Below are 19,472 nucleotides of genomic sequence, written 5' to 3'. Positions count from 1 at the left end.
TCCCAGTCTGACTGTGGCACAGTGGCTAGCTAAGGAAATTACGGATTCAAATTAGCGGCACTCAATCTCAATCTAAGTTCTGCCTTCTAATGCGCTTAATGGCACCCCACTCAGCCCACTTTTATGCAATTTAATCAACTTATCGCGCAAAATGCACAAGCGTTTTCAGCTCACTTCGCTCAAGTGGCCAACAGCCGCAGTCCAGGCACGAGCTCTCGCTCTCTCTCTCTCGCTTTCGCTCTCTCTCTCTCTCAGCTATAGGCGGAGCAGAAAATCTCACTCGAGACCAGCGAAAAAAAAAGAATAGCAAATCGATGATTTTTCAAATTTTCATTAAACGAAATGCTTTTGCTCAATGGCTCTGCGCTGTTGCATATTCGAAGACTAATTACGCTTTATTTAATGCCGCCCTCGCTGGTAATATGCGAGTATAACATGAAAGTCGCTCGGGGAGACAAACTCGATGTTGAAATCGTAAACGTGGGGGGACTGGGAGAGTTATAAGGGGAGCAGCAATTGGGGGTTATACGAAATTTCATGCGCTGTTTCAAAGTTGAGAAATTGAGTTTGAGTTAAGTATTGGAAACATTTCAATAGGGCTTTTAGCATACGACATTAAAGTAGATTATTTTCATGGAATTTCAAATGCTTAATGCGAATTTCATAGTCGCGTCTGCTGGCATAATGTGTACTCTAATGAATACAATTATGAATACACTGTAAGAGATTTGCTGTATGTGGAATAAGTAATCTAGAATTTTGTGTATGAGGAATACATTATTGAGTAAATAATTTTAAAAAATGTTTTAGGTTCGGATAATTTTTAAGTGAAACAAGGCAGCTCCGACCCTTCAGCCAAGATAAGCGTACAATATCAATATTCCTATATTATTTTTTGGTGTATTATAACAATCAAACCACAGTGCTTCGTCTTTATTCAAAATGGATTTTGGGTATCTCTCAGTCGAGTAAACTCAACTGTAGGTTTCCTACTTGTTTATTTATTAATGATAATAATGCCAATAGTCAATTGATTTTAATAATATTAAAAAAATATATTTATAATACGATAGAAAAAGTTACCAATTGTAGCTTTCATCTTCAATCAACTCGGCAGTTAATTGCTAAATATTTTCATTGTATTTAAAAATTGCACAAATATTTTCAATAATAATATGCAACGTGCAAAACAATGAGAGGATTGCAAAAATGCGTTTTCTAATTAGTTATTGTTTGATTAGTAATCTTATTGTTATTATTAATTTGTCTACTCATTTAATTATTCCATGTACTCGTTGTATTGCCATTTCGCATTACGTATGTGTAATTAAAGCTTGAACTGCCTAAAGCAGATAGCTTGGCGGCAGTCGTGCTCGACGTACAAACATTATGTATATACTATATAAATATATATAGAAAAATACATAGAGATACACTCATATGCTTATATACATTTTGTATTTATATCTGGGCAAGTAAATATCGGACAAAAGACCGGTTTAAGTCAAGGTTATTAAACATTTCTTTCAAGTACACATTAGTTTTCACCCTTTGCTGTGGAAAACAAGTTTTCAAAACTGGCTCGAAACTGGCTGCGACACTTGCTCGACAAATATATACATATGTATATATATATATATATATATATATATATGTATAATCTTGAAGTGATGAAGCTAATGCAATGAAAATTGAAAATATTTGAGGCGCGAATTGCGTACATTCATCTTGCCGCATCATTTTCACACCTTATCGACAATTGCCCCCATCAGCTGGGAGGTAAACTTACAACAGCCAAAACAACAATAACAACAATGAGTACATTGAGTACTCGTTACGTTGCACGTGATGTAGAACTTTAAACAGATACAAGGTCAAGCTCATGCAGTGCCGCCAAGCAAACCGGTTAGCGTTTGAGCCAAGTTAGGCAAATGCTTCTCACATTCAGTCAGTCAGTTAGTCAGGCAGCCAGTCATCGAGTGATTCAAGTTGAGGCACTTGATAATTCAGCTCCCCAAACAGCTGTTGCCGCAGCAAACAACTGTGTGTTAAGCCATCTTAAATGCATATTAAATTATATGTTTGCATATGACGAGAAACAAGAATTCATGATCGATTTGTTTGGTTTTTTTCTATTGGTTTTTATTCTTGTGGAAGACACAAAAATGTGCAAATGAACGCTCACTTGGCTAATTGATTCGAAAATGTGGTGTAACAAGTGAGATGAGAAATTATTCCAGTTCACAGATATTTGAAATTTTTCAATTGATTTCATACAAATTTTCTTGTGGTGTCAAATGCCATCTATAAATATGTCGCATTGTGTGTTAGAGTGTATTTTTATATCTGTTACCGATAGGAATTAAGGCTATTTGAACTTTATGACTGCTGGAAATGTGTATAACAGGCAGAAGGAGTCAGCTCTTGATTCGAATGAAAACTTGGATCTCAGAGACTATAAGAGATATAGCTATTTAATTTTCGACAGAGAAACTGGTATATTTCGTACTCTATGGTATATTTTGAATGTAGTACAATATCGATATACCAAACATTGACTTTTAGTATTTTTGCGGCATATTTCCAGTATACTTGTAGATTATGGTTTTATTGAAAATGGGTTGCGGATATCTCATAGTCAAGCACACTCGTCTCTAGTTTTCTTACTTGTGTTGCTGTGTATTTGTGTATCTAGTTTCCTATGACAATATGCCTGGGCAAAAGAGCAAGAAACCAAAGCAGCTCAGCAGTCTAGAGAAACATGTGTGCGGACGTGTGGATAGCAGGCGTAGACAACAGTGCGTATTAGTAATTTATATGCTTACTTCGTGTGTAGCTGTCAGCTTCATGCATTTAGCTTGAAGCTGTTTATCTCTAAGTGACAGTTTAGCTTGATTTTGCATTGTCTGTCGCCCATGTGCTACAGTTATGCTAACATATAAACTTCTATATAATTGTCTATATACGAGTTGGTTGCTTCAAGTCGACTGGGAATTGTTTAAATTTGCCATCTTTAATGCTGTTAATAGGCTGGCAATCAGGCGATTGTTCGATGCTGCTGTTGGACAGTTTAGAAGCTTGCAGGTTGACCCCTTTCACCTACAAGTGATATGTTAATGCAATTTGTAAGCTGGTGCGATGCGTCGACAGCCGGGACTGACAAAATGCCACACAAATGCGTCCCTTCATTTTCCCATTTCCGAAAGCTATGCGCCTTGGGTTCCTCCACTCCTCCACTCCTCCATTCGCCCAATTAAGCCACATGTCTGCCCCCATTTGGCCACCCGTTTTGGTTTTGGGCGCCGCCCTGTTTGTTGGCCAAATATTTGGAGCTACATGTTACGCATTTACCAAGCCGCATAATACAGCAGCTAAAGTGTTGTTTTGCCATAAAATATTTAGCAGGCGAAGCTTGTGGATAATGTTTGAGTCGAGTGTGATTGAATGGTATCTAATATCTGCTTACGTGCATCTGTATCTAAGAGTATGTGTATCTAGTTGCTGTTGCTGTTGCTCTTAATGAAGCTCTACTAATAACTTGGTTGTTCTCAGCTTTGTTAATGCACTCGAATAACATTTTGCCTTATTCGCTCGTAAACAACAATGATATATGATTGTATTACACTTTTTGTGTAAGTTAAGTAAATAAATAAATTTAGATTCAATATAAAAAGGTTTTATGTGCTTCAGGTCTAATTGCATCTCCGTTTTGCTAATTATACCTTTTGACAGATCATTTTGTATGTCCGAGAGTGTTTCGTTTGAATCGTCGTCGTCGATTTTAAAACCGGTTTTAATTACGTTTCTGATCGACTGACTGAATTGACAAAGAAATCACATGTAGTATGCATATGTTATTAAATAAATTCAACTGGATCGTCTTTTTGTTTTTGTACATTTCGTTATTTGTCTGGGTCAGCAAGATAAAGATCTGACAGTTATTGTGATAAAGACATTATGATTGTGACGGTCGGTAAATAATTTAAAGTTCACTTTTTCGGGGTTGGCAAAATGCAAACGTCTGTTGGAAACTTTTGTATCACATAAATAACTTTCTATTATCAAAAACAGTTACCAAAAACTACTTACAATCTAACGTGTGTATCTCCGTGTGTGCGTGGGTGTGTGTAACTGTGTGTGTTAGACAATCGCATAACTTTTGGAAAAAGGACCGAACCGGCATGTGAAATGAGAACACAAAGACGCCCACAATTATGTTTGTATATTTGTCCCGGCCAAAAGCGAAGCGGACCAGAACCGAACCAAAACAGAACTGAGTAGAAGCCTCATCCCCGTTTTTGTGTCCTGGATCCCGTCCTTAGATGGGTTTCGGTGTGGTCATACATTTTAACGCCAAAGTTTGCCACATGCTTTGGACATTAGTGGAATGAAGTGTGGTGATGCTGCATAATCAGTATTTAGGCTTATGGCTGGGTTTATATTTCACTTAATATTTTTGCTTATGTTAATGCCGTCGTGTTGCTGTCGCTGTCAGTGTGTGTGTGGATTTGCGCATCTCCCATTTTTCAATTATGTATACTACACATGTGTGTGTGGGTGTGGGTGTGTGTGTTGTGTGCGCTGTGTATGTGTGGTAACAATAAAGTATTTAGACAGGTTGAACCAGAGCATAACTGACGGCCAGTCAACAAAGTTAACAAATACAAAACCAATTTAACTTCTTGGCTTCTGCCTCGACTTTGACTTCTGCTTCATTTTCATAAACAAATAAAAACGGAAGACATCAGTGCAGCCTCAATGCCGTGAGCCGTGTGCCGTGTCCTTAATGCCGTGTATGCTCTTACGCCTCGGCTTAGTCCTTCGAGCCACGAGTTGTTGTCGGCTGCTGTTGCCTGCTGCCTGCGTCCTTATCGCATGGCTAACTTAAGTCGCCTTCATGGCTGCTCAAAGCATCATCAGCTGCCTTTGTGTGCTCATTATGGCAACTTGACATTAATTGCATGAAAGGCAACAAAACGCCGTATTTATATTCGCATGTTCTCAGCACAATACATTCACGTACTTACTACACACATGCTCAATACCGAGTGCTAAAAGTAGATTTATGGGCATGCTTAGGGTTAGCAATGCCATCGCCATTGCACAATGAATGGATTTCAAATGATACTTACACGTGTTTTGCATCGTATGATTCTTGTGGTTAAATTATTGTGTTGATTATTGAAAAACTATATATCATAATTACATTTTTATATTACATTTTTATATTTTCAACTAGTAATAATTCTCAAATTTAAAATAATACTCCTAATATTATAAAAATTACACTTTCTTTTACTCACATGAGTTTTGCATCGAATGATTCTTGTGGTTAAATTATTGTGTTGATTATTGAAAAACTATATAATTACATTTTTATATTAAAATTTTATATTTTCCACTACTAATAATTCTCAAAATTCAAATAATACTCCTAATATTATATTATAAAAATTACATTTTCTTTTACTCACATGAGTTTTGCATCGAATGATTCTTGTGCCTAAATTATTGTGTTGACTTTCTTTACAAGTTGTAATTATATTTATTCTGAAAAATAATATTTAACATTTTTAGACAATAATTATTATTATTATTGTACTTATTTCTTTACAATTTTTAATTATATTTATATGGAAAAACGAATATTGAAATTTGATAATTAAATTTTTACTTTGACATTTATTTCTATACAAATTTGCAGCGGAAAAGTCTTGTGGCTTATTTATTGTGTTGATATTCTTTCCTACTACAGAGTTTTTATATTTATGTTGGCATTTTATAATTATAATTGTGTGGTATTATTTTTTAGTGGTAATTATATGTTATTTATAATAACGAAACTATATTCGAAATATTAAAAATATATTTATTATACAAAAACTTGTGATTAAGTTATTTTTTGGATTTTTTTCTAATAGTACTTATATTACATATATACTAAAATGGTCGCTTGTTTTTCTCATTTCAGGTACTTAAATGTTCCCAAGTTTATGAAGTAATAACGTCTTGATTTATAAGGTAATATTGTCATTATTTTTACGATGCGCTGCTGTTGTTAAATTACCGCAGCGAATTCAATTTTGTAGAGTGCCAAACTCAAGTTTTTTAATACTGCACATTATTAAGGAAAATGAAAAATGAACTTAAGCTTAACAAACTTATGATAAAACAAACTAATAGTATTTATGATAGAACAAAAAGTGGAAACTTGATAATTCTGTCAGTTCCTAACAAATTATATAAAGGAAAAGTTAAAAGTTTGAATTTTTTTTGCACAAAATGATTATTAGCTTATAAAGCTTTAATAAAAGAAAAAATGAAGATGAACGCTTTTAATCAAATTTTTTATTAATTTTCATAAATTTTGCTTCATTGTACAAGGAATATTGAACAAAAATTTGAAATTAATAAATAATCTAATTCCGATGGGTTCAAGAATTTTAGTCATTTAATGTTAATCAATTATTTGATTCTTTCATCTCTTCAATAATCGTTTACAATATGTACTTCGAAGCAACTCGAAGATACGAGGTAAATAAGATCAAGTATTTTCTGTGTCTTTTTGTTGTTATTGTTGTTATTGGAAACTTATTGGCCTCGTCAGAGTTGAAGTCAGAGATGGAGTCTGATAAATTGTGAAATTGTGGGCTGTGCTCATTTTTGAGATATTCGCTTATAAGTTGTAAAATTACAAATTGTTGTGTATCTTGAGAGGGGGAAGTGGGGAAGAACTGTAGATGGGGGTTGCTTGTGGTACACATGTTGATGTCTGTCCGTTGATTGTTGTGCAACAAAGGCGGCACAAAAATCAAATAAGCAACACCCAACCAAGAAAAAAAAATAAACTTTTATATAGAGCAGAAGGAAAAAAAGTAAGTTGAAGTTAAGCAAAAAGCAAAAGGCAGACGGCAGGCGGCAAAGTCGAAGTCGAAGTCAGAAAAGTCGGCAAGTCGGCGGTAACTCGGTAGCCAAGGAATACATATTGCCAACACAAACTGCAAGCCATCAAAAGCCGGAAACTAAAATTTTGTGGCAGAAGTTAAGCCAACGCGCAGAACTTGTCGATTGTGCGTTGGCTGTTGCGGCGGCATCAAAACTTTTTTATTTCTTCTTAGATTTTCTGTTGCGAAATTCGTGCCAAGAACTGATTTGACTGAGATGAGCAAAACTGTGAAACTCTGTCGGATGATTGGAAGAGACTGCAAGGGACGACAACGACGACGGCGACGGCGACGGCGACGATGATGTTGCTATAAGGTGGTGCTGATGCCAAAATGTTTTCTATTTCGAAATCAGATAGTTGCTTGTCGGATTTATATTGCTCTTTACAGAGTCGTTTTGCACTGACAAAAATGACTGGCTGACTTTCGTACACTTATCGCTGTTGTGTTACACGAAGTGACGCAGAATTAATTTTATCTTGGATTTAGTACTAATAAAAAAAACCTATATTATGCTGCTCAGTGTGACAGATATGATAACATAAAATTGATGCATGCTGCATTCTTATTCAATGCTGATTTACACAATAGCTTGTAGAGTGCTTTGCCAACTGCATGTGAATTCGAGTTCTTGAAGTTCTTATACAACAGAAGCACAGCCAGAAGCCGAACCAGAAGTAAAAGCAGATGCTTGCACCATAGTGACCGAAGCACTTTTGACTTTCTGTTGGCCATTTTTCTTTTGCTGCTGTTTATTTGTTTGTTTGTTTGTTTGCTTGTGCTGATGGTTGAGTACAACTTTATGCAGCAAAAGTTTGTTTATAAATCAACTTTTTGCTGTACCACAAGCGAACTTTGCCCAATGTACCATGCAGTTCTCCAGCACTCGCGCGAGCATTGTCGGAGCACCAACAAAATGGACTCAGTCGATGGGGAATTTGCGTATATTAACATTCATTTTCTGCAAATTATTGAGAAAACAGATTGGACCACTGTGGGCTGTGGGGGCACAGTCTCTCTCTCTCTCTTTCTCTCTGTCTGCTTCTCTGTCTGTCAAGAGCTTCATAAAAGTGTTAAATCAAGTTTTTCTTTAAACATTGTTCTCTGCTCAAAAGACTACCTAATAATTGCCAAACAAAGAAGAAAAAAAAAAAGACTTACTTAGATGACGTCGTTCCCCACTCATGATGATGATTGCCACGGGCTAACAAGTCTTTCTTGTTGCTGTCGTTTTGTTTGTTCGCATCGATTTGCTTCCTAGTTTTCGGTTGCTATTTTAAATGCCCAACTGGGCATTCACGTGTCTCTCGGACCATTCGTCATTAATCATTTATAATAGTGAAGGGTTTTGAATCAACATCATTGCCTGACGGAAATAGACAATGGGCCTACTCAATTTAAATGCCTAAAAATACAGAATAATCACTGAAGATACATTGGATTCAATTAATTTATATTAAAATGAGAATTTTAATTACAAAATTAATATCAATTTGGGTAAAAATTGTCTACAGCATATCTGCTAGTCGAGCACAATTGGCGAGTGATGCTCTTGACAGCTAGTTAATTGCATTGAAGGCGTTCATCGAGCATCGGGCATTATCGCATATCGAATTGTTTACGGCTATTCGATTAATTGTCATATCGCTCTCGCCATGGACATTATTTGAAGTATTGTAATTAAAAAATTTAATTATTTTAAGCAAAAAAGCCAAGCTTGGTAAACTGCATGACATTTTCATATTAAACACAAATGCATATAATGTGTTTTTTATGGCAACAGATTTAATATCCACATGCATATTGTATGCACACACACACATACGTATAATTTTGTGTGTTAATTAGCATTTCAGAGTCAAGCATCATTGACTGACTGGCTGAATATGTGTTCAACTCGAATCTGATTGTGCATGGAGTGTGCAAATATATATGGTAAATATCAATATAGGAAGGACATTGCAAAGGGCGAGAGCCAACAATTATTGAATTTGTTGTCGCAATTACATTTATTGTTTACCATTAGTATAACTATTTTGCTTTATTTGTGTAATTGTTTTACTAGTTGCATTCCAAAAATGCCAAAAGCGGTCGTCGTTACTGCTTCATTACGGGCATGATAAAACACAAAATATTTAAGCTAACAAATGTGCAGACAAATTTGTGGACTGCATATTCAATAAAAGTGTGCTTTAATAAAACTGAAATAACTTTAAATGCTTACCTAAATAATTATACCAGCTACACATTGGGTTGAAGGGTATTATATATTTGTGCCGGCAGAAAATGTAAAGAAGTCAATTCCGATCTTATAAAGTCGGCGTCAACAGACAAAACAATAGAGCCATGTCTGCCTGTCTGATATCGACTATTAGTTGGAGTCATTGACAATATGGAATATTCGGTTTTCTATGGTATCAAGCGCAATAGTATATCTATATACCAAATACAGAATCAGGTATAATTTGATATTTTTGAATATCGAAATATTATAGTATATCTTAACATCAAATATAGTTTTTGGCATATTTTAGGATTTTTTGCATATTAGTTCGGTTTATTTAAAGAATAATACCACACAGTATTTCTTTTACTGAAAATTGGCAGCAGGTATCTCACAGTCGAGCACCCTCCACAGTATTTTTCTTACTTGTTTTGTTCGTCTTTAGTAGCAAAAAGGTAAACGACATCGACAACGCTGAACAAAGCTTGAAGACTGAAGATTGTGGGCTGGCATAGTTTTTCCGATTAGAAGGGCACTCGATGCCATTTCGCCAAGAGTGTGTGTTTTTTTGTGTGGGAGTGTGATAGTCTTTGATAGATTGGCATGGCTGCCAAAAGGCGTTGCACAGCGTCGTTCCGTCGGCAAATGCAGTTGACACTCTTTGCTAGTTGGGCTGCCAAAGGCTGTTGTATATATTTTTTTGGCGGGTTGGTTGGTTGGTTGGTTTTACTCGACTGTTTGGTTAAGGAAATGAAACATGCAGCGCGATACAAGGTCTGTTGCTGCTGCTCCGCCTATGTATTCGCTTTTGCATGCACATCACGCCGCCGCCGCTGCCGCTGCCGCCCACTTTGCAAAAATCGTTGACATGTGAAATTTTAATTAAAACAAAAATGAAAATAATGCAACGACGCCTTGCCGTAGCAACAAACTTGCTCAAAGTGCAGCCAACCTGTAATAGCAAAAGCAACAGCAATGCCAACAGTAACAGCAACAGCAACAACGACAGCAACAGCGACAGCAACAGCAACAGCAATAACAACAACAACAAAAATGTCAAACGAACACGTCAAAAATATCAAGAGCATAAGCGCAGGTCGACATCGCGTTGGCAGTTTGGTAAGGCATTCGAGTGTGTGAGTGTGTGTGTGTATGAGTGTGAGTGTGTGCGGTACAAAGCTTTTAAGTGCTGGCAGGGAGTAACAAGCGACATCGACATCAAGTATACGCACACATGCACACACAAAGAGCAGCAGTAAGTTGGCAACAGTAAAATGGTTGGCAACCTCCATGCAGAGAGCAGAGCAGAGCAGAGCAACAGCATCTTCTATTAGTGCGTCTGCAACTGCAGCTCATTAGCACCTCTCCAGGTTTGGTCTCAACGCATCGCACACCTTCACGCTGTGTGCTTGGCTTGGTCGCGGTTGACTTGTCTCACCAGCTGGAGTATGCCCTTTCCTTGTCTCCTTCCTGATTCATGCAACATTTTGTTGGAATTGAGTGCAGGCTAAAGTGCTGCGCGTTGCGTGCTAAAGTGCCATACGGAATAATATAATTGCTGCTGCAACATTCGCATAATCACACAATTATCATTTATTTGCATAGAGCTGATCAATAAAGTTCGTATATGCAGCTGCTCGTTTACTAATTAAAAGCTAAACTTTAAATACAAATAATCGCATACATATTACGTATACGTAATCTGTAAATTTTGCGAAATTGAATTGTAAATGAATTTTGTGAGCACTTTTGAACTTTTCAGTTGTGGGTCGGAAACCCTTGACATGCTCCAACAAGTGGAGTGTGCAATGTTTTTCAAAACTTTTTCGGACGAGAAAAGTTAACGCAACACATGCAGAACATTTGCCAGTTATTAAGTCGTTTAGAGCAAAATATTAGAGAAGTGTGGTGTGAGTAGTTCCATTGATTACCTTTACTGCAGATCTCTTGGCCAATTTGCCAAAAGAACAATAATAACAACAACGTTTTGAGAGTTGCACTTTACGTCTTCTTTGCAAACAACAAAGTCAACAGTCAGTCTCATGGGTAAATTTAATAGTACACCAGGGTATATGGCAGCAGAAGGACGAGAAGGATGCAGGAAGGATGCGGATGGAGATGGGAAGCATGTAAGAAGCTAACAGCATTTGTTTTACTTTTTGCAAAAGTTGTTTTGGCCTCTCTGTGTGTGAAGTTGTTGGCACTTTTTAGGGGCTTTGAATGGCCTTCTGCTTGCTGGTAGCTGTCGGGAGACTAGTAAATCTAATTTCTAACCGCACAAGCGGAGACGTAGAGCTCAGCTCTTCAGCGGGTTGCGGCAACACATCTGCGGCATCTGCGGCAATGTAACTGCAACTTGTAGTCGTCCGTAGTACAACTTCGTCAGAGCGCGTCAACTGCAGAGACTCGCTGTCGACAGACGTCACTTTTGTTGCTACTATTTTAGAGCTTACCGACTTTTAAGTTGTTGCCCGTTACAGCGTACTACAACAAACTGCAGTTAACACATACTACATACGTTCTCGTTTGCTATCACGACTTGATGTGTACATTACACTGCGAGAAAAATCAATCAATCAAATCGAAAATCTTGATTCAAGAATTTGCGGTGTCAATATTTAAACGAGACTGTAACTTTTTTGATTCAACCACGAAATTCAACATTTAGGTACACTCGAAGAGTTCTTGATTTCAGAAAGTTCTTCAATTTCTTGATTTAAAAAGTTAAGAAATTTTGAAGCCTGTTTTAGAAGTTTTTTTTAAAACAATATGTTCTTTAATGAAGATTTGTTTTACTTAATGTCTGATTTAAGCTTTTTTGTTTTTAGTGTTACTTAAAATTTTTATGACTGAGCTAACTAAGCTCTGAACCTCGTCATCTCTACTTAGCAAGCTTTCAATAATAGAAACATATTACCGGTTAAAATTTTGTAGAAAAAAGAGTTAAAAGATTTGTTTTGTCTAGATTGTCAATACTGTTGTATTTTTCTGAATGTCATTTTTCATCCCATAGTATTTTATTGGATGAGAAGTCATTGAAGTTCACTCAAGAATCATGCTTTGGTCAAAATTAAGCTTGTACACATAATTCTTCATTGAAGAATTTTATTTTATACTTTTAAGAACGTTCATTCTAAAGTAAGGAGATTCAAGAATAAATCGTTATGCAAATTTCTAGATCGATGTAGAATTCATTTATGAATTTTATTTTGTTCAACGAATTGTACTGCAATTTTTCTCTGTGTATATGTATTTATATATGTTATATGTACTCGTACATATGTATTTATGCCCCGTCAGTCATTTCATAGTTTGACGGGGGTTGGCGGGGGAGACGGTGTTGTTCTTGTATGACGCATGTTTTAGACTGTTTAGGATTTTACTTTTGTTTATTTTTAGCAGAGGGCATTGCATGGCTGCAAGTGCGTGCCACATATGTGGCATGGATGTGCAGCTTCGCATCGCAGGCGGCAACAATGGAACTGCGGAAGTTGCCAAGCAAAGCGGCGGAAATGTAAAGTCAATGCCATTGTTGTTGCGCTGCTACTGTTGACAGCGCTATTGCTCTCTCTCTCTCTCTCTCTCTCTCTCTCTCTCTCTCTCTATTTTACACTCTGATTGCTCTCTCTTTCTCGCTCATTGACGCTGCAAACTCTTGAAAATTGTGAGGCATTGTTGTCACTGTTGTTTGGTGTCTTGCACTTACATTTTATCGTTTGTCGGATTTGTGCATCCTTGTTTGCATTTTTATTGTTGCTGTTGCTTTTGCTGTAGTTCGTTGTAGTTCGTTGTTATTGTTTTGTTGGTATTATTGTGCATTTGTGCTTGAAGCGAATTATGAAAAGTGCATAAAAGTTTTTGCTGCTTTGCGAAATGCGCATGCAAAAATAAATAAACAAACAACATTCATGCTCACATTCACACACCAATCCCCACACTCCACCCATGGGTATTCAGCTGCAGACGCTGCACACACAATTATGCCTGATTTGCAAATACTCCTACGCCTGCTGCTTATCCACATTCAACGAGCTGAGGTCCTGTGCATTTCCATATGCAAACACATCGTTATATTTTAGGTGCATAGCCTTGTGTCTGTGTCTGTGTGTTTCTTTGGCTTTAGTTTGGTTTTCGCAAGTGTATTTAATATGAAATCATTCGCTCTAATGTTGATTTTATATTTTATTGTGCTCGTTATACCCTGCAGTTTTTCCAACCATTTCCGCCAACTCTACCAAGAACTATGTATATTCCATAGTATAATTGCACCAAAGCAGCCGTCTCCGGGCGCATAAAGTAAATTTATTCTATCTCGAGTCTGCTTCTGCTTCTGTTTCTCGGTTTCTGTTTGTCTGGCTGTTTGTTTCGATGCGAATAAAACTTGAGAATATTGTACGCAGCATTGCGTATACGACTTGTTGTCATAACAGCACTAAGGTCAATGGCTGAGCTGCTCAGCGGAATTTATTTATCTGTTTTGCAAAAAGAAAAACACAAGTCCAAATCTCTATATTGATCAAACTAGAGCTCGTGAGTGAAAACTTTTCATAAATGTGAAATACGAGTGCCTATTATTTTATCAATTCGCAGTCATAATCCATTTCTAAACAAACTTTCGAGCAAATGCATGCATACATAAAAATGCTCTTCATTTAATTGGGTAGAATAAATTCTCTTATGTAGGCTATAAAGAACAAACTAAAATGCTTATTGCTTATTGAATTTCTTGAGTGAAATACTTATGTGGAAAATGTATAAATATTTGATTTGATATTTCTTTCGAAATAACTTCAAATGATTGCTCTATTAGTTAAACACTTCAACTGTATCATTTTTCTCTTCTCTATATTTGTTTAAACACACAAGTTTCATATAAATTTTGCTTAAATGAATAATTCATTTTTAGCAAAAGTTTAAACAAGTTGCAATGAAATATTAAATCATTGTTAAAACTGTTTTAAGCCAGCACGAACTTTGCAAGTAGTACAAACCAAACTTATTTTAACTCCACTCAGAGTTTTTAAATAATTACTCAAAGCAATGCTTAGTATTGCGACTAATTTCCATATTGGCCTAGAGCTTGTCCGCATTAAATTCCTGTTGGATGCACCTTATCCTGTTTCCGCATTTTAATAATTGTCAGTCACAAAGTTTTTGGAAAACGATAACGAAAAGTTGAATGTTGGAAATATTGTAAACAAACTCTTAATTATTATTTTTTTTTTTGTAACACTTGAGGAATCTCAACACTGCTTAACTCCTTTAATAAGCCACTATGTAGACATAGCAGAGTACAGGGAACCGGAAGGACAACAACAACCCACGAAACTATGTTTCAGTATGCATATAGTACTAAAGTATATACCGACAAAATACCGATGCCGACACGCTGCTGGAGTAGAAAGTTTTTGCTAGCTCAAACAGCAACTTTGATCTAGATGCTTGCATCTATTCGTGCTATGGCTTTTAGGCTGCTTATCAGAGAGGCCAGAACGGCAGCTCGAAACTTTTCGCCATGCAGAGAACTTTGTGTGTGTGTTGCTGGTGTTGACCAAAAGTTGTCACACTGCGTGCAAGTAATTTTTTATCAACATATTTGCTCGAATTATAAATAAAACAAAGGCCTAAGCATAATCTCCCCTTCCTCTTATTATTATCACCATTTTTAAAGCGGTTTACACTGTTCAGCCAAGTTCGTACAATACTTTACTCTGCTTTTTTCTATGCATATTTTGAGTGGGAGTTTCGACAACTTTGTTTAAAAACTGTTGCTTACCTAGGCACTAAGCTGCAAAAATTTGCTTTGCTGTTGCCGCTTTTGTCGCCAAGTACTTAGGTGTGTTTAGGCACTCACACAGACTCACACACACTCACACCTGCACACACTTATGTCGCTGCCTGAAAGTATGCAATACTTTTACTTTTTCTCTCCCGCTGTGTGTGAGTGTTTGAAACAGAATCCTGTGGACCACAGGAAAGCTGCTTAAGAACACAAACAATAACATTTTTTTTTGGGGGAAAATGTAAAGTGTTGTTCCTGTTTTTGTTGTGCTGTTTTCTGGTTGTCGAAAAATATTTTACACCTTTGCAACGAGCAACGTCGACTCTGTGCTGCGAGTAACTGCCTCCTTATCTAGGCGTCCAAAAAGCCAAAGCCAAAACATAAGCAACAAGGTAAACATTTTGGGGGTAATTAAGAAAAATTACCTCTTTCAAACAAAACATAAAAAAGGGAGCGAGAGCAAGAAGAGGATAAAAATCAACAAAACAAAACAAAAAAAAAAAAAAAAAATAGAAAAAACGAGAGAAAAACAAAACAAAATTGTAAACGAAAAGGAAAAGCATGACACGAAGAACAGGCAATGGCAGCCATAAAATAGCTTCAGACAAGGGGGAAAGCCACACGCAGACAAGCCAAAAGGACAGAGACTGAGTAGGGAAGGGCAGGACAGGACATGGAGGATGAGTGGACGGACAGCCGTCCATAGCTGCACCGTTGTCAAGCAGCAGGCGCTCGGGGACTACAAGGCCCGTGACTAGCCGTCCCTGACTGCTGCGAGTTGTATTTTCTTGTGGCGAGGAGTTTTTGGTGTTAACTTTAAATTAGCAGCAAAGTGGAAAGTGTTGTCGGTTGGCTTCTAAAATGTTTTGCGGTGTATTTCATTTATCAAAAAGGATATCTTTTAGTCAATTGCCTGCTGCTGCTGTTGCTTTTGCTACTCCGGCTGCACACCTTTCCCAGTTGTCATTTGTCTGTCTTTTCGTTGTGTCCTTCGTTATGTGGGTTCATAGCCAACAGAAATAATGCGAAAATATGAAGCAAATGTCGTGTTTTCTAAATTACCATTACAATAGCTTGGCTGTCGCTTTTATGATGTATTCGGTTGCCGAATGTTATCTCTGGTTGCCATAATGGCCAAGTCATTTACATTTTCTACTTCTATTATGAATCATTCTTGGCTTCTAATTTGTTCACATTATCGTAATTAACTCAGTGAAAAATAAAAATAGAATTGAAAGAAATGATAAAAATTTAAATGCTGATTTATGTAGAACAGCTTTTTCTATTACAGATGCGAACTTTTTATGTCAGTTTCAAATTAAAATCTGCGGCTAATTAAGTCAGTCTGATTAACAATTATTTGGATTTGATGAAACCCTATCATCATCGTCATTCTGACAGAACTCGTTTAATACCTGTGGGATTCGTTCGCAAATGAAAACCACGCACATGTCGCAAGTCATAAAAAAGATTCAGGATATTTTGCTGCTCAAACGTTGCGTTTGCCGAGTCCCCGTATGCTAATAAAATCAAAACTGATTACCACATCATCTTCAACGAGCAGAGCGCGAGCTGAGCTGAGCTGAACTGAATCGAAGCATGCATATCATATTACTCATACGCCACGTTATACAATTTACTTACAACGTCAACGAGCAGAACGTTGACTGCTTTAACGCGACCACGAGCAGGGCTAAGGGCATGGACGGGGACATGGGCGGGGGCAGGAGTACGATGAAGACAAATAGATGGCAGAGCGTGTAAGGCACGTAAATGTGAGTGATGGCTTCGTTGTTGCTGTGCGTGTCTGTCTCTATCCATGCGTGTGTTTGCGTGTGTGTGCGAGTGTGCGAGAGTGTGTGTGTGTGTGTGTGCTAGGGTTCTTCAACAATGACAACAACAAAGCAAAAACAATTAATTGAGTTGGCTCACTGCGTACGTGGCGTACGCCAGCCACTGAGAGAGTGCAACTGCGCCAGCTCCCAACACAGTGCTTGCGAAAGATAAAACGCTTTGCAATAGCGCTATAATTTAATCAAATTTGTCACCCTTGCAATTGAGAGAGTCACACGGCAGCGAAATTCAGCGTGTCGCGTATTCCATTCCATTGTGACGACGACGCAGACGAGGACGAGGATGATACGACTGATGCTGATGCTGGCGAGGTCGCAGTCGCAGTCGCTTGAAGAATTTATGAATGGGCTCCGTGTGGCAGCCAAAAGAGATAAAAAGAGTGAGAAAGAGAGAGAGATGCTTGGTGCATCGTCGGAATCGTTCGCACTTTGTAAATTCAATTTAGAATGCGTTTAACGCGCATAAAATACTCGCTATCTTCGACCATGAGCACAGCCAACCTCACCCAAACCACAAACCGTGTTGCTGTCCCTGTCTCTGGCCCTGCCCTCTGTTTATGTCTGCCCCTGCCTATTACTAGAATTTCTCCACGGCTATTGTCTTACAGCTGTTGTCGTCAACATTGCCATTGGCCATTGGTCATGAGCAGTTTGCCCTCTGATACCATACAAGTGCTGCTGGCAAAGGCCATGGACAAACAAATGACGACCCCACTCATCATACTTGCTAGTAGGTTGGCTATAAGGGGATTTCTGATACTGCTGGCTGTCGTCATGTTTGTTGACAATTTTCTAGAGAGGGGTTGTGGAACGGGGCTGCTAATAGCGACAATTAGTCACCAATACTTGACCCAGAGGCGACAGGTAATTTCTAGAGTTATGGCTAACAGATATTGTGGCTCATTAGAAGCTCTACTTAATCTGTACTTAAAAGTAAACTTAATTAGAAAATGGATTTATGATTTCCAACATCCAAGAAATAACTATATTAATGTTTATAGACAAAATTTTGTATTGTATTACAAATTCAAGTAAACAGTTAATCATGTTTCACAACCTTTTTTATTTAAGACAATTTATTAATAAACTTTACTTTATATTCATACAAACAAATTTCAATTTATTATTTAATTATAATCGTTCTAGCGCATAAATAAATTGAAAAGAAAAAGCTGTAGGAATCAAAAACTTTTATCACTTAAAACACAAATATTCAATTGAATTAAATTTTTTTTCATTTTTGAATATTTTTCTTAAACTGTAATTTACGATAGACACAAATGATACGTATAGATCGATTTGTATTTGTTTATTATATATTTATTGTATTTATTAATACCTCTTTAATATACATTGTGAATTCATTTCCAGTTTCAAAAAAAGGATTAAGTATCCAATTATCTAATTTAATATATTTTATTTATATATTATCTAAATAAATAAAATATATTAAAATTCATAATCAATGCAGAAAATGAACTTCGTGCACTTCTTAATCCTCACTAAAAAAGTTTTCAATTTTTCCAGACTCTGAAATTCCATTTCGCAAAAGTTTAGTTTTATGGAACGGCTAAAAACTATTTCCGTTTAGTTGAAAGGTCCGTCTGTTGTGCGTGCAGGGTTGATGTTTTACCATTTTTCATGTTTTTCCGACAAATAGCGGATGTGTTTGCATCGATTTGCAATCGGAATAACGCCTTCGATGGCTGTTCGAGGCAATATTAGTGAGCCACGCAACGTGCAAAGTTGTCAGCATCCTGCGACTATTGCAATGTTCAACATTTTATCAACAGACGAAGAAAAAAGCACACAAAATATTTATCAAAAAAGCTAACAAAAAAAAAAAAAATACTAAAAAAACTGACGTTAAACGAAAAGGTCGGTGGAACATGCCGTCAGTCAGTTTCGGGGATCGAGGGAGGAGGATGTGGGGGAATGGGTTGGTTGGTCGGTCCAATGGTCACGTATATTTTATTTTGCGAATCCCAACGTCGACATCAACGCGCTGCCAGTCTTCGTGTCCGTCCTAGTTCTCTTCCCCTACTCCTCCTTCCTCCATCTCCGTCTACATTTCCGCCAGGCACCTGACCTGTCCAAGGTGGCGCTGTTTCCGAATGCATCTGTGTCCGCCAGTGCGTTCATGGGTCGACGTCGTCGTCGTCGCTGTTTGCGATGTTAGTTGGCAGTTGACAGGTGCATCCGGTTGTGTAGGTGTGTGTGTTTGTGTGTGACCCGCCCCCGCCCCCGCTCGCCTTTATACATATAAAAATGTGTCTCACCGGCTATGAAAATGATTGAAAAATATTGATTGTACGCAATAACTAGAAGAAAGCATTTACTATTATTTAAGGTTCCATATTTTTGACATCCCCATACGAGCACATACATTTTTCAATACCACAAATATGTTGAACTGGACAAGGACAATTCAACAGACGTCGATTTGATTTAAATTAAACTATGCAAGAATGTAGCATAAATTTCTCTAAAGGGTTTTGCATTTCTTACAAGAATGTTTACCTCAAGACCATTTCGCATTCAATGATGATGCTTTTCCTGGTATAAAATGTGAGCAAGTATTTGCTAGTTATTTAATTTAATGCCAAGTTGTGTCTGCAATAAATATGTAGAACATGAAAAATATTCCGATACTTGCAATCAGTTGATTC

At 37.2% G+C, this 19,472-nt stretch overlaps 1 protein-coding gene across 2 annotated transcripts in view; it reads left to right on the top strand.

The window, feature by feature from the left end:
• Positions 1 to 19,472, top strand: part of LOC132789124 (Ig-like and fibronectin type-III domain-containing protein 2) — a 51,319-nt gene that overhangs the window by 15,160 nt on the left and 16,687 nt on the right. The window contains exon 2 of one of the 2 annotated variants that reach the window (XM_060796907.1): positions 5,972 to 6,021. The exons of the other annotated variant lie outside the window; for it this stretch is intronic. The gene's annotated coding sequence lies outside the window, so the exon portion shown is untranslated. The remainder of the gene's footprint in view (positions 1 to 5,971; positions 6,022 to 19,472) is intronic. 2 annotated transcript variants of the gene reach the window in all.

Source organism: Drosophila nasuta, chromosome 3 (assembly GCF_023558535.2).
Source record: "Drosophila nasuta strain 15112-1781.00 chromosome 3, ASM2355853v1, whole genome shotgun sequence".
Taxonomy (NCBI): domain Eukaryota; kingdom Metazoa; phylum Arthropoda; class Insecta; order Diptera; family Drosophilidae; genus Drosophila; species Drosophila nasuta.
The sequence above is the reverse complement of the archived record's forward strand: the minus strand, read 5'-3'. Positions and strand labels throughout refer to the sequence as shown.